Source organism: Hyla sarda, chromosome 1, assembly GCF_029499605.1.
Source record: "Hyla sarda isolate aHylSar1 chromosome 1, aHylSar1.hap1, whole genome shotgun sequence".
Taxonomy (NCBI): Eukaryota; Metazoa; Chordata; class Amphibia; order Anura; family Hylidae; genus Hyla; species Hyla sarda.
Window position 1 is genome coordinate 475,994,826 of NC_079189.1, and position 12,749 is coordinate 476,007,574.

Here is a 12,749-nt window from a genome sequence, read left to right on the forward strand (position 1 = left end):
GAACAGGTATACAGCAGAATCCAGGAGATAAAGGAGATGGATGAAAGAATTTCCTCCAGGAAACATATAACCGTGTATACAGAGTCATACATAGCCTATAGGGCAGTAAACATACATTGTGTGGCTCTACTCTATATCCTGCTGTATGTGGGGCTCTGTCGTGTTAATGATCACTTACAACAAGGATTAAATGGATTTTGTGCCTCTGGATTAATTTCATTGACATCTGATCTGATGTCCTGTGTCACTTTTCCTAGTGCTAAAAACTGCCCATCAAGATTGGGGTTTGTCCATCACATTAAAGGAGTACTCCGGTGGAATTTTGGGGATTATGGGAGGGCGGGAAATAGCGGCGGGAATGAAGGTAGGCGGGCTGACCCTGAACCACATGTGAGATGCGGCCTATCAGTGTTCGCTGACCCCTGTGATGTCACAGCCCCTATATAATCGGCGGCCATCTTGCCTCTCTTCATTTCATCTATGCACTCAGATAGAGAGGACGGGACTGCGTGTGTGTAAATAGCTCATACCACAGTGTTACACTGCAACTGCTAGTCACATCAGCATTAGGGAAAGGCAGGAGTGCAGAGTGCTGTGCTGTTAAACTGAGAAGGATCATTGATTGCTAAACCTCCTATTCACGTTATTGAGCATTGCAGCAGAGAGGGACAGATAGCTGTCAGCTGCCTCATACAGATCTCCAAGCTGCCTGAACTTTCTGAAGTTCAGTGATTGTTCAGTGGACTGTAGTGCATTTGTACCATTTAGTACCTGTTAATCTGTCAAGGTGCTCCATACCGTCAAAGTCCAAACAATAGTATCCACCGGCTGGTGTTTTACAAAAATACAGAGTTTTTTCTGCATATAGTTACGCATATTACTGCCATCATCAGTGCATACCGCATAGGTACATCCAAGTATTGTACAATTTAGTACCTGTTAATCTGTCAAGGTGCTCCATACCGTCAAAGTACAAACAATAGTATTAACTGGCTGGTGTTTTTAAAAAATACAGAGTTTTTTCTGCCTATAGTTGTGCATCTTACTGCCCTCATCAGTGCATACTGCATACGTACACCCAAGTAGTGTACCATATTGTACCTGTTAATCTGTCCAGGGCCTACATACTGTGAAAGGACAGCCATAAGTAATCACTTGCTGCTGTTCTAGACAAATACTGTTTAAAGTGTAGTGTAGCGTATTGTAATACCCTCATAAACACACTAAGTATGTCAGGCAGAGAAGTGCCAGGACATGCACAGAGGAGTGGCAGAGGCCTAAATTCATCAAGCAGAGTTGGCAGCAGACTTGGGGCGAGTGGCAGCAGGAGTCGCAACAAGAGGCCTGAGCTTCCGTTATCAGCCAGCGGTCGTGTCTCCACCAGCAACCCATCTGTCGTCGTCGATTGGTTAACACGCTCATCCACATCATCACAAGTGACATCTGACACCCCCAGTCAAAAGTCAGTGGGTTCCTCAGACACAACCCTCAGTTTGCATGGCCCGGGAGCAGTCCCTGTCCTCCCATTGCCTTTGTCCTATGCTGTTCCCTCTCCTAATGAAGTATCTTATGCTGTGGGTTCAGCTCCACTATTTACTGAGGACGATCTAATAGAGGAAAGTCAGCAGCTACTGGACAGCCAAGAAGGGGAGGAGACATGCGCCGCTTGCTCCGCTAGGAGGCCAAGTAGTGATGCGGAGAGTGACGTGGGAGGCGGTGTTGCAAGTGTTCAGGGTCCTGAAGCAGACACTGTTGAGGTACCTGGAGGAGGACATCAGTGACGTGCACACACCTGTTGATGATGATGAAGCCGATCGCAATTGGGAGCCGGGTGCAGAAGGGTCTTCATCATCATCAGTAGAAGAGAGTTGCAGGTTGCCCTTGAGGCAGCAAGGCGGTAGCACGGTTGATAGTCAGCGTGGTGGCAGTAGTGGAAATTCAGGAGCCAAATGTGCCGGGGGAAGACCGCCTGCTTCGCGGCAACCTAACTTTCCGGGAGGTAGTGGAACAGGGGTTCCTGGAGTCTGCGCCAGTAGCAGTCAATTAGTACGGACTGCGGGTGGGAAAATCAGCTACTCGGCAGTGTGGAAGTTTTCCATAAAGCATCCGGAGGAGGTTCACGTAGCCACATGCAAGATCTGTCGGAAGAAGGTGAAGCATGGCCAGGGTCCCAATGTCGGCACCACGGCCCTACGTCAACACATGCTTCGCCACCATAAAGCGGCCTGGGAGAACCGTGGCTCCGATGTAGTGGTCCAGCCTGCTGCATCACTCAGTGGCGATCCGCTCCTTCCTTCATCCAGCCAAGGCGCCACCACCTCAGCCGAAGGGGGCTGTGTGTCAAACCCTCCTTCTGTCGCTCCTGCTTCTCCAGCTTTTAGTCAGCCATTCCGCCAACAATCCATCGGTGAAGCCATGTCCAAGAGACAACAGTATGCGCCCACTCATCCAACGGCGCAGAAGTTGAATGTGCTCCTGTCCAAGTTGCTGGTGTTGCAGTCCCTCCCTTTTCAAGTGGTGGACTCTGCACCTTTCAGAGAATTGATGGCTTGTGCCGAGCCGAGGTGGAGAGTCCCAAGCCGTAATTTATTTGCGAAGAAGGCAGTACAAGCCCTGCATAAGCTTATACAAGAGAAGGTGGGCCAGTCCTTGAGCCTGTCGGTTTGTTCAAAAGTGCACGGCAGCGCCGACGTGTGGAGCTGAAACTACGGGCAGGGACAATACTTGTCTTTTACGGCCCACTGAGTAAATGTTGTTCCTGCACAGCCACAACAGCAACTTGGACAGGTCACACTGCTTCCTCCTCCACGCTCTCGCTCCCAGGCAGTTGGTCCTGTTACAGTGTGGTGGCCTCCTCATCCTCCACCGTGTCCTCGGCCTCCACTGCACGTCCAAATCTCGGTGGCCCTTCATCGTACCATGTGTGTAGGGCACGGCGGAGTCACACAGGGGAGGAACTGCTAAAGTTCATTCGTAAAGAAATCCGAGTATGGCTTACTCCACGAAATCTGGAAATGGGAACCATGGTGACCGACAACGGGAAAAACATCGTGTCCGCGCTGCAACAAGGAAGTGTGAAACATGTGCTCTGCATGGTACACATGTTGAATCTGGTTGTCAAGCACTTCCTCAAGTCTTTACCCCATTTGCAAAACATCCTGAAAATGGCAAGGAAACTGTGCATGCACTTCAGCCACTCGTACACCGCCAAGCACACCTTCCTTGAGCTGCAGTGTCAGAACGGTATCCCACAACATAGTCTTATTTGTGACGTTGCCACACGTTGGAATTACACCCTCCATATGTTGGACAGACTATACGAACAAAGAAAAGCCATCACCGATTTCTTGATGATCCAAGCAGATAGGAGTACTCCCCTGTGTAACTTCAATGTGAACCAGTGGCAGCTCATACGTGACACCTGCCGTTTGCTGAGGCCCTTTGAGGAAGTCACATTATTTGAAAGTCGCTTGGATTACGCCATGAACAACGTAATTCCACTCCTAAATTATTGAAACCATGGCTGGTCACGGCAATGGAGACGTTGCGCCTACATCTCAAGGCTACATGAGCCCTGTGGGGGCTGAACTGGAGGAGGAGGATGATGAGGAGCAGAGCGGAGAACAGTTTAGGTTGGATGAGATGGCCGGTGTTTCTAGTCATCGGACAGGAGAGGAGGAGCAGGAGCAGCCAGAGGGTTATGAGGAAGGCGAGACAGAGGACCCAGATACACCGTGGCAGTATGCAGTGGAGATGGAGGCAGGTAGTCCCTCCGAGTCACTGGCGCAAATGGCACGATGCATGCTCAGTTGCTAGCGTAGTGACCCCCGAATTGTCAAAATTCGGCAGCGGGATGACTTCTGGATCTCCACCTTATTAGACCCTTGCTACCATCCCAGAATGGGAGCCTTTTTTACACCTACTGAGAGGGAGGACAAACTGACCTACAACAGAGAGATTCTACGTAGTCAGTTGGCCGATGCCTATCGGCCACATGGTCCATCCACTCGCAGGTCTGACTCGGGGGGCCCTCTGCTCTCACCTTCCACTGCCATGGCTGCTGGGGAGGGGAGGGGTGGCAGGAGCAGTACCAGCTCAATCAGCAGCAGCCTGAGTCTACAGTCGCTGATGAGTGGCTTTCTTCACCCGCATAGTGAAGCAACTCATCAGCAGCAGGTAGACATGGAGCAGGACCTGAACCAGCAGGTGGTGGCATACCTTGACATGACCATGCCAACAACCATTGAAGATCCGCTGGACTTCTGGGCAGCCAAACTTGATTTATGGCTGCAACTAGCAGTTTGCCCTGGAAAAGCTGTCCTGCTCGGCCAGTAGTGTGCCATCAGAGCGGGTGTTTAGTGCGGCCGGGGCCATAGTCACCCCAAGGTGAACTCGTCTGTCCACTAAAGTTGGAGAGACTGACGTTTGTCAAGATGAATCAGGGATGGATCAGCCAGGATTTCCAGCCACCAATGCCAGATGCCTCAGAGTAGATTGACCATGCTGCTACACCAACATTTCCCAATTATGGTTGGTTATGAAATCCTCTTGGGTTATCAATTAGGGTTATGAAACCCTCTTTGGTACTGCGAATGCCTGCTCCTGGCTCATCCTGTGTCTTTCAGGAACTACTTGCCTCACTGATGCTTCTGGCCTTGGGCCTTTAATTTTTGGAAGTTTAGCAGTAGCTAAATACATGCTTAATGCAAATGTCAACATTGATCTTTAAATGTAAGGGGTTATGAAACCCTCTTTGGTACTGCAAATTCCTGCTCCTGACTCATCCTGTGTCTTCAGGAACTACTAGCCTCCCTGATGCCTCAGGCCTTGGGCCTTCAATTTTTGGATGTTTAGCAGTAGCTAAATACATGCTTAATGCAAATGTCAACATTGATCTTTAAATGTAAGGGGTTATGAAACCCTCTTGGGTACTGTGAATGCCTGCTCCTGACTCATCCTGTGTCTTTCAGGAACTACTTGCCTCACTGACACTTCTGGCCTTGGGCCTTTAATTTTTGGAAGTTTAGAAGTAGCTAATACATGCTTAATGCAAATTTCATCAATGATCTTTAAATTCTCCTACCCCGCCGGGGACGATCCGAGGACCTCACTAAACCATCCAATCGGTAGTAGAGACTAGTGTTGAGCGGCATAGGCCATATTCGAATTCGCGAATATTCGCGAATATATGGACGAATATTCGTCATATATTCGCGAATATTCGCATATTCGTTATATTCCCGTTTTATTTTCGCATATGCGAACATTCGCGTATGCGAAAACTATCATATGTGCATATTAGCATATACAAAATTAACATACGCGAAAATTCGCATATGTGAAAATTCGCATGTGCTAATTTTCGCATATGCGAATTTTCGCATATGCGAATTTTCACGCGCCAGTCTCACACAGTAGTATTACAGCCTTCTTTACACCACACAAGCTGGAAGCAGAGAGGGGTGATCACTGTGATGTGTACTGTGAAAAAAAAAAAAAAAAAAAAAAAAAAAAAAAAAAAAACCAACATTCGTAATTACGAATATATAGCGCTATATTCGCGAAATTCGCGAATTCGCGAATATGCGATATTCGCGAATAATATTCGAATTGCGAATATTCGTGAGCAACACTAGTAGAGACATGCAGTGTGTACAAAGGGCAGGGACTTAATGAACCCGAGCTTATGACCCGCACTTAGTTGTGTTTCTTCTTTCCTGGCAAATAATTGCAATCCCTATTGCGAACGGGGTTCAGTGGGTTACCCGCACCTGTCGGTGAAAGATAGACACACGCTGGTCCGTTCAGTGTAGCGCGCGTGCAGCCCCGGACATCTGAGGGCATAACACACCTGTTATTGCTCGATCTCGCGATTGATCATGCAATGTAAGGGGTTATTAATGCCTCTTGGGTACTGCTAATGCCTACTCCTGACTGCTCCTGTGTCTTTCAGGAACTACTTGACTTCATGATGCTTCTGGGCTTGGGCCTTTAATTTTAGGATTTTTGAAATACATACATTCATGCTTAATTTAAATTTCAACATTTATGGTGCAATGTATGGGGTTATTAAACACTCTTGGGTAGAGTTTTTTTTTTCAAATTTTCTGATAATTATCACTGTAATAAACTTGAATTTTCCAGAATAATAACCATGACACTATTGAACACTTGTTGCGTGTGATTTTTTAAGTAAAATTTTCCAAAAAAATACGAAGAGGGATAGACTCTGCTTCTTTATTTCATAAAAATCTATTATGTCTTTTGGTGGTCCACCGTCCTGCATTATCAAGTCTTCTGGACTCTTGGATATGCGCTTGTTCTTAAACAAAGGTACAAAAACCAAAAATGGCCGATCAGGGCTATGGAGACGTTGCACCTACATCTTACGGCCACATGAGCCCTGTGGGTGCTTCTGAGATTAGGTCCTTTGTACCCACATGGCAGGGTCCGGGACACAAATCTTGATTTAAATTTCAAATTAAAAAAAATCACACATTTCAATGGTCTCCTCATGCTGCAGCCAACTTCAGGCTGCGTCATTCTGGTAATATATAGAGAGCACTCGCTGTCCTAAATTTCCGTAAAAATTTTTTGTCAAAAATGTTTGTCTTTTTTATTAGGGATTGTGAAGCTTTGGTGCCTACTCATGCATCAGCCAACTCCAGCCTGTGTCATTCAGGCAATATATGGTTTACTGATGGCGCTGCTGGGCCTGGGTCTGGGAATTTCCAATTTTCTCATAGGTCGCACCCGCTATCCAAAAGTCTTCTTCATAAATTTCTACAATTATTGTGTTTTTTTGGGGGGATTGTGAAGCCCTAGTGTGTACTCATGCTTCAGCCAACTCCAGACTGTGTCATTCAGGCAATATATAGGTAGCACCCGCTGTCCTAAATATTCTTAATTTTTTTTTTTTAAATGGTTGTTTTTTTCTTTGGGATTCTGAAGCCCTGGTGTGTACTCAATGCTGCTTCCTGCTACACTCTGTCAGCCCGTTGGTCCTGTGACAGTGTGCTACTCCGCCTCCACATCCTCCACTGTGTCTTAAGCCTCCACTGCCCGGAAAAGTCTCAGTGGCCCTTCAGAATACCATGTGTGCAGGTCAAGGAGGCGTCACGCTGTTCTTCACATGGTTTGCCTTGGCGAGAAGTCTTGGAAACAATAATAATAATAATTTTATTTATATAGTGCCTACAGATTCCGCAGCGCTTACAGTTATGGGGTACAAACAAAGACAAGTATCAGACATAATATTACACAATAACTATTCAAACAGGAGGTGTGGGGATATGTTGAGGATATGTTGAGGCTAATTAAAGAATGTTATAGGCCTGTCTGAAGAGATGTGTTTTCAGGCCACGTTTGAAACTATGGATGTTGTTTTTGAGTCTGAGGGATTGAGGTATAGCATTCCAGAGAACCGGTGCAGCACGAATTAAGTCTTGGAGACGGGAGTGAGAAGTTCGGATTATAGAAGATGTTAGTGTGAGATCATTAGCAGATCGGAGAGAGCGTGTAGGATGGTAGACAGAGATGAGACAGGAGATGTGGGGAGGTGCAGCATTGTGGAGAGCTTTGTGTGTGAGACTGAGTATTTTGTACTGTATTCTGGACTAAATTGGTAACCAGTGTAGTGACTGGCACAGGGAGGACGCGTCGGTGTAGCGGCTGGAGAGGAAGATGAGTCTGGCTGTGGCATGAAGGATGGACTGGAGAGGAGAGAGTTTGGAGAAAGGAAGGCCTATTAGTAAAGAGTTACAGTAGTCGAGGCGGGAGTGAATAAAAGCAATAATGAGAGTTTTAGCAGTTTCAGTAGTGAGAAACGGGCGGATTCTGGAAATGTTTTTGAGATGCAGGTGACAAGAACGTGAAAGGGACTGAATATGTGGAGTGAAAGACAGATCAGAGTCAAGTATAACTCCAAGACAGTGAGCCTGCTGCCCGGGAGTTATGGTAGTACCACATACCGAGATGGAAATGTCAGGGTTAGGTACAGTATCAGTTGATGGAGAAAAAACAAGAAGTTCTGTTTTTGAAAGATTTAGTTTCAGATATAAAGAGGACATGATGTCTAAGACAGCAGAGAGACAGTCACTGGTATTCTGTAGTAGTGCAGGGGTGATGTTGGAGGAAGAGGTATAGAGTTGGGTGTCATCAGCATAGAGGTGGTACTGGAAACCAAATCTACTGATTGTTTTTCCAATGGGGGATGTGTAGAGTGAAAAGAGTAGAGGACCCAGGACCGATCCCTAGGGAACCCCGACAGCAAGGGGAAGAGGAAAAGAAGTAGAGTCAGAAAACGAGACGCTAAAGGAGCGGCCAGAGAGATAGGAGGAAAACCAGGCAAGAGCAGAGTCCTTGAGACCGATGGAACGGAGACTACTGAGGAGGAGTTGGTGACCCACAGTGTCAAAAGCTGCAGAGAGGTCCAAGAGAATCAGTAAAGAGAAATTGCCATTTGATTTGGCCGTCAGAAGATCTTAGTGACTTTGGTTAGGGCCATTTCTGTGGAGTGAAGAGAGCGGAAACCAGACTGTAAGGGGTCAAGGAGAGAGTTCTCGGAGAGATAGTGGATAAGGCGGGAGTACACCAAGCATTCCAGGAGTTTGGAGATAAAGGGGAGATTTGACACGGGTCGATAGTTGGCTGCACAGGACGGGTCCAGAGATGGTTTTTTCAATAGTGGGGTTATGATACAGTGTTTGAAAGAGGAGGGAAAGACCCCAGAAGAGAGGGAGAGGTTCAAGATTTTAGTTAGGTGACAGCTGATAGCAGGAGAGAGAGACTGGATGAGGTGTGAAGGCATGGGGTCACTAAAGCAGGTAGTGGGGCGGGCGGAGGAGAGAAGCCTGGAAACCTCATCCTCCGTTACAGGCTCAAAAACAGAGTGATGAAGAGGAGACGTGGCTGGGAATTGGATCAGAACTTTTAGGGGATTGGGAGAGGATTTCATCACGAATGTCATCGATTTTAGTTTTGAAGTATTTGGCCAGGTCTTCAGCACAGAGATCAGTGATTGAGGTTTGTACTTTAGGCCGAAGGAGAGAGTTGAACGTGTCAAAAAGGCGTTTTGGGTTGTTAGACAGAGAGGAGATGAGGGAGGTAAAATATGTTTGTTTGGCGAGATGAAGAGCAGAGTAATAGGATGTAAGCATGAATTTATAGTGCAGATAGTCTGAAGAAGTCTTAGTTTTCCTCCACAGATGTTCAGCACACCTAAAGCATCGCCTGAGAAAGCGGGTTGTTAGCGTGTGCCAGGGTTGCTGCCGTCTGTGTCGGGAGGTTCGTGTTTTAGGGGGTGCCATTTGATCCAGGGTAGACTTTAGGGTGTCATGGTAATGTTTGGCTGCTAGATTAGGGCAGGAGAGAGAAGAGATTGGTGATAGTGAAGATTGTAGAATGTCTATAAATTGACTGGTGTTAATGGCACGCAGGTTTCTGTAAGTGTACATGGTTGGAGTGTCCGGAAGAGGATAGGAGTTACTGATAGAGAAAGAGAGAAGGTTGTCGTCAGAGAGCTCAAAAGGAGAATTAGTGAATTTAGAGACAGAGCAAAGTCTAGAGAAAATCAAGTCCAGTGTATTCCCATCCTGGCCGGTCAAGGCAATGGAGACGTTGCGCCTACATCTCACGGCCACATGAGCCCTGTGGGGGCTTGTTGGATTTGGTCCTTCATACCCACATGCTGGGGTCCGGGAAACGCAAAGGTTGTTTTAAAATTAAAATCAAAAAATGATGGCACTGCTGGGCCTGGGTCTGGGAATTTCACATTTTCTCATAGATAGCACCCGCTATCCAAAATCTTTTAAAAAAAATTCTAAAATTGTGGTGTCTTTTGGGGGGAATTGTGAAGCCCTGCTGTGTACTCGTGAATCAGCCAACTCCAGGCTGTGTCATTCAGGCAATATATGCTTTACTGATGTTGCTGTGGGGGCTTGCTGGATTATGTCCTTCGTACCCACACGATGGGGTCCGGGACACTCAAAGTTTGTTTTAATTTTCAAATAAAAAAATTATGGCGCTGCTGGGCCTGGGTCTGGTAATTTCAAATTTTCTCATAGGTAGCACCCGCTATCCAAAATCGTTTTCAAAAATTTCTAAAATTGTGTTGTTTTTTGGGGGGAATTGTGAAGCCCTGCTGTGTACTCATGCATTAGCCAACTCCAGGCTGTGTCATTCAGGCAATATATGGTTTACTGATGCTGCTGTGGGGCCTGGGTCTGGGAATTTTAAATTTTCTCATAGGTAGCACCCGCTATCCAAAATCTTCGGTTTAAATTTCTTAATTCATCTTTTAATCTTAGGGATTGTGTAGGCCTAGTGCCTACTCATGCTGCTGGCAACTCCGGGCTGTGCGATTCATCTACTATATGGTCTCCTCATGCTGCCAACACCTCCACGCTGTGCCATTCAGACACTATATGGTCTCCTCATGCTGTCAACACCTCCATGCTGTGTCATTCAGCCACTATATGGTGTCTTCATGCTTCAGCCTCATCCAAGCTGTGTCATTCCGCCACTATATGGTGTCCTCATGCTGCCAACACTTTCACGCTGTGCCATTCAGCCGCTATATGGACTCCTCATGTTGCCAACACCTCCACGCTATGTCTCCTGACACTGATGCCACCACCAGGCTCTGTCATTGTGCTGCTGTGCAGCAGTGATTCTAAAAGCGATGCCGGTAATCTGCATGTTATTCTGAATAACAGTAGTATTTCACTACCCCAGCACACTCCATATGCATTTTAGAACACAGCAAAGTGTTCTATACCCCTGTATATATAGGCTAGAAATAGCCTATTTTAATATAGATTTGCGGCGAAAAAATTCGGATCGAAGCAAACTTTTTCGGAAAATTCGGCGAATCGGCCGAATCAAATTTTTGAAAAGTTCTCTCATCTCTAGTTAAATCTATAGGTGTCGATTTAAATGGGGTTTTAACATCTACGCAGTAATGCCGTTACTTTCGCCATGAATAACCATGAGAGAATCCCTTTAAGAATATACAAAAGGTCTTCCAAAGAGATTATGAGAATTTACTCCAAAAAGTTAGATGCTACCAGTCATTTTTGTTTGCATTGACATGTGGTTCCTGTAAAATTGTTTTTTTTTTCTTTTTTTTTTAAATAAATACCAGGAATATTCACCATATAAATTATGGCCTTCTCTGAGTCAGTGCTGCCAGAGATAACTTTAAAAGCCCTTCTTGAAAACTATGAGTCAGAAGTTATTTGCACTCAGTAGTATATACACTATAAGAAGAGCTGAATTACCGGAACTGGAGTGATTTTGGGTGAATATTTCAACTTGCACATGGAGGATTCACTGCTACAAGTTTAAACAGACTTTAACCTTTTTTTTTTCTTCTCTTCACTCTGCCTGTAGGGGAGGGGTAGAGTGGACACAGGTGTATACATTTTAGGTTAGGACTCAGTTTTTGAGCGTGCTCTGTTTTGAGTGGGCTCTGTAAGAGTGAAACTGAAACTGGAGTGGTTGATATCGGAAGAAAATTATGACATAGTGGGAGACTTGGTTGGACGATAGCTGTGACTGGGCGGTCAACATACAGGGTTATAGTCTATTCAGGAAGGATCAGACAAAATGGAAAGGGGGGGGGGAGTTTGTCTGTATGTGAAATCCAGTCTGAAGGCCACACTTCGGGAGGATATATGGGAGGGAGACGATAATGTGGAGGCATTATGGGTAGAAATATATGGAGATAAAAAAAAAATTCTGATAGGGGGTTTGTTATAAGTCACCAAACATAATGGAAGAGGCAGAAGATCAATTACTGAGGCAAATAAACAAGGCAGCAAATCAAAATGATGTGATAATAATGGGGGACTTTAACTATCCTGATATAAACTGGGAGACTGAGACCTGTGAATCTCATAAAGGAAACAGGTTTCTGACTAAAACTAAAGACAATTATCTGTCCCAAATTGTGCAGAGCCCGACCAGAGGGGGCGCCCTACTAGACTTAATATCAACCAACAGACCTGACAGAATATCTAATGTGCAGGTAAAAGGACACCTAGGAAATAGTAATCATAATATAATACATTATAACTTATTTTTCAATAAGGGGATTTCTCGAGGGGCCACAAAAGCAATGAACTTTAGGAAGGCAAAGTTTGATCAGCTCAGAGAAGCCCTTAACAATATAAAATGGGATATTGTCCTCAAAAACAAGAATACTGACACTAAATGGGAGACTTTTAAAGATAACTTAAATTATCACTGTACTAAATATATACCTCATGGGAATAAAAAGGTCAGAAATAAAAGAAAACCAATATGGATGAATAAAAACAAAGGGGCAATAAAGGACAAAAATAAAGCATTTAAAATACTAAAACAGGACAGCAGTGAAGAACCATTAAGAAGCTATAGAGAAAAATTTAAAATATGTAAAAAACAGATAAAAGCCGCAAAAATAGATAGAAAGACTCATTGACAAAGAGAGTAAAACTAACCCCAAAATGTTCTTTAACTATATTAATAGCAAAAAGGTCAAAAATGAAAGTGTGGGCCCCTTAAAAATGATGAGGAAGAAATTATAGACGGGGATCAGGAAAAAGCAAATATATTAAACAAATTCTTCTCTACTGTGTTCACCGAGGAAAATGAAATGCCAGGTGAAATACAGTATGATAAGGTAAACACCCCAGTACAGGTTGCCTGTCTAACCCAGGAAGAAGTACAGTGCCGCCTACAAAAAATCAAATCAGACAAATCACCAG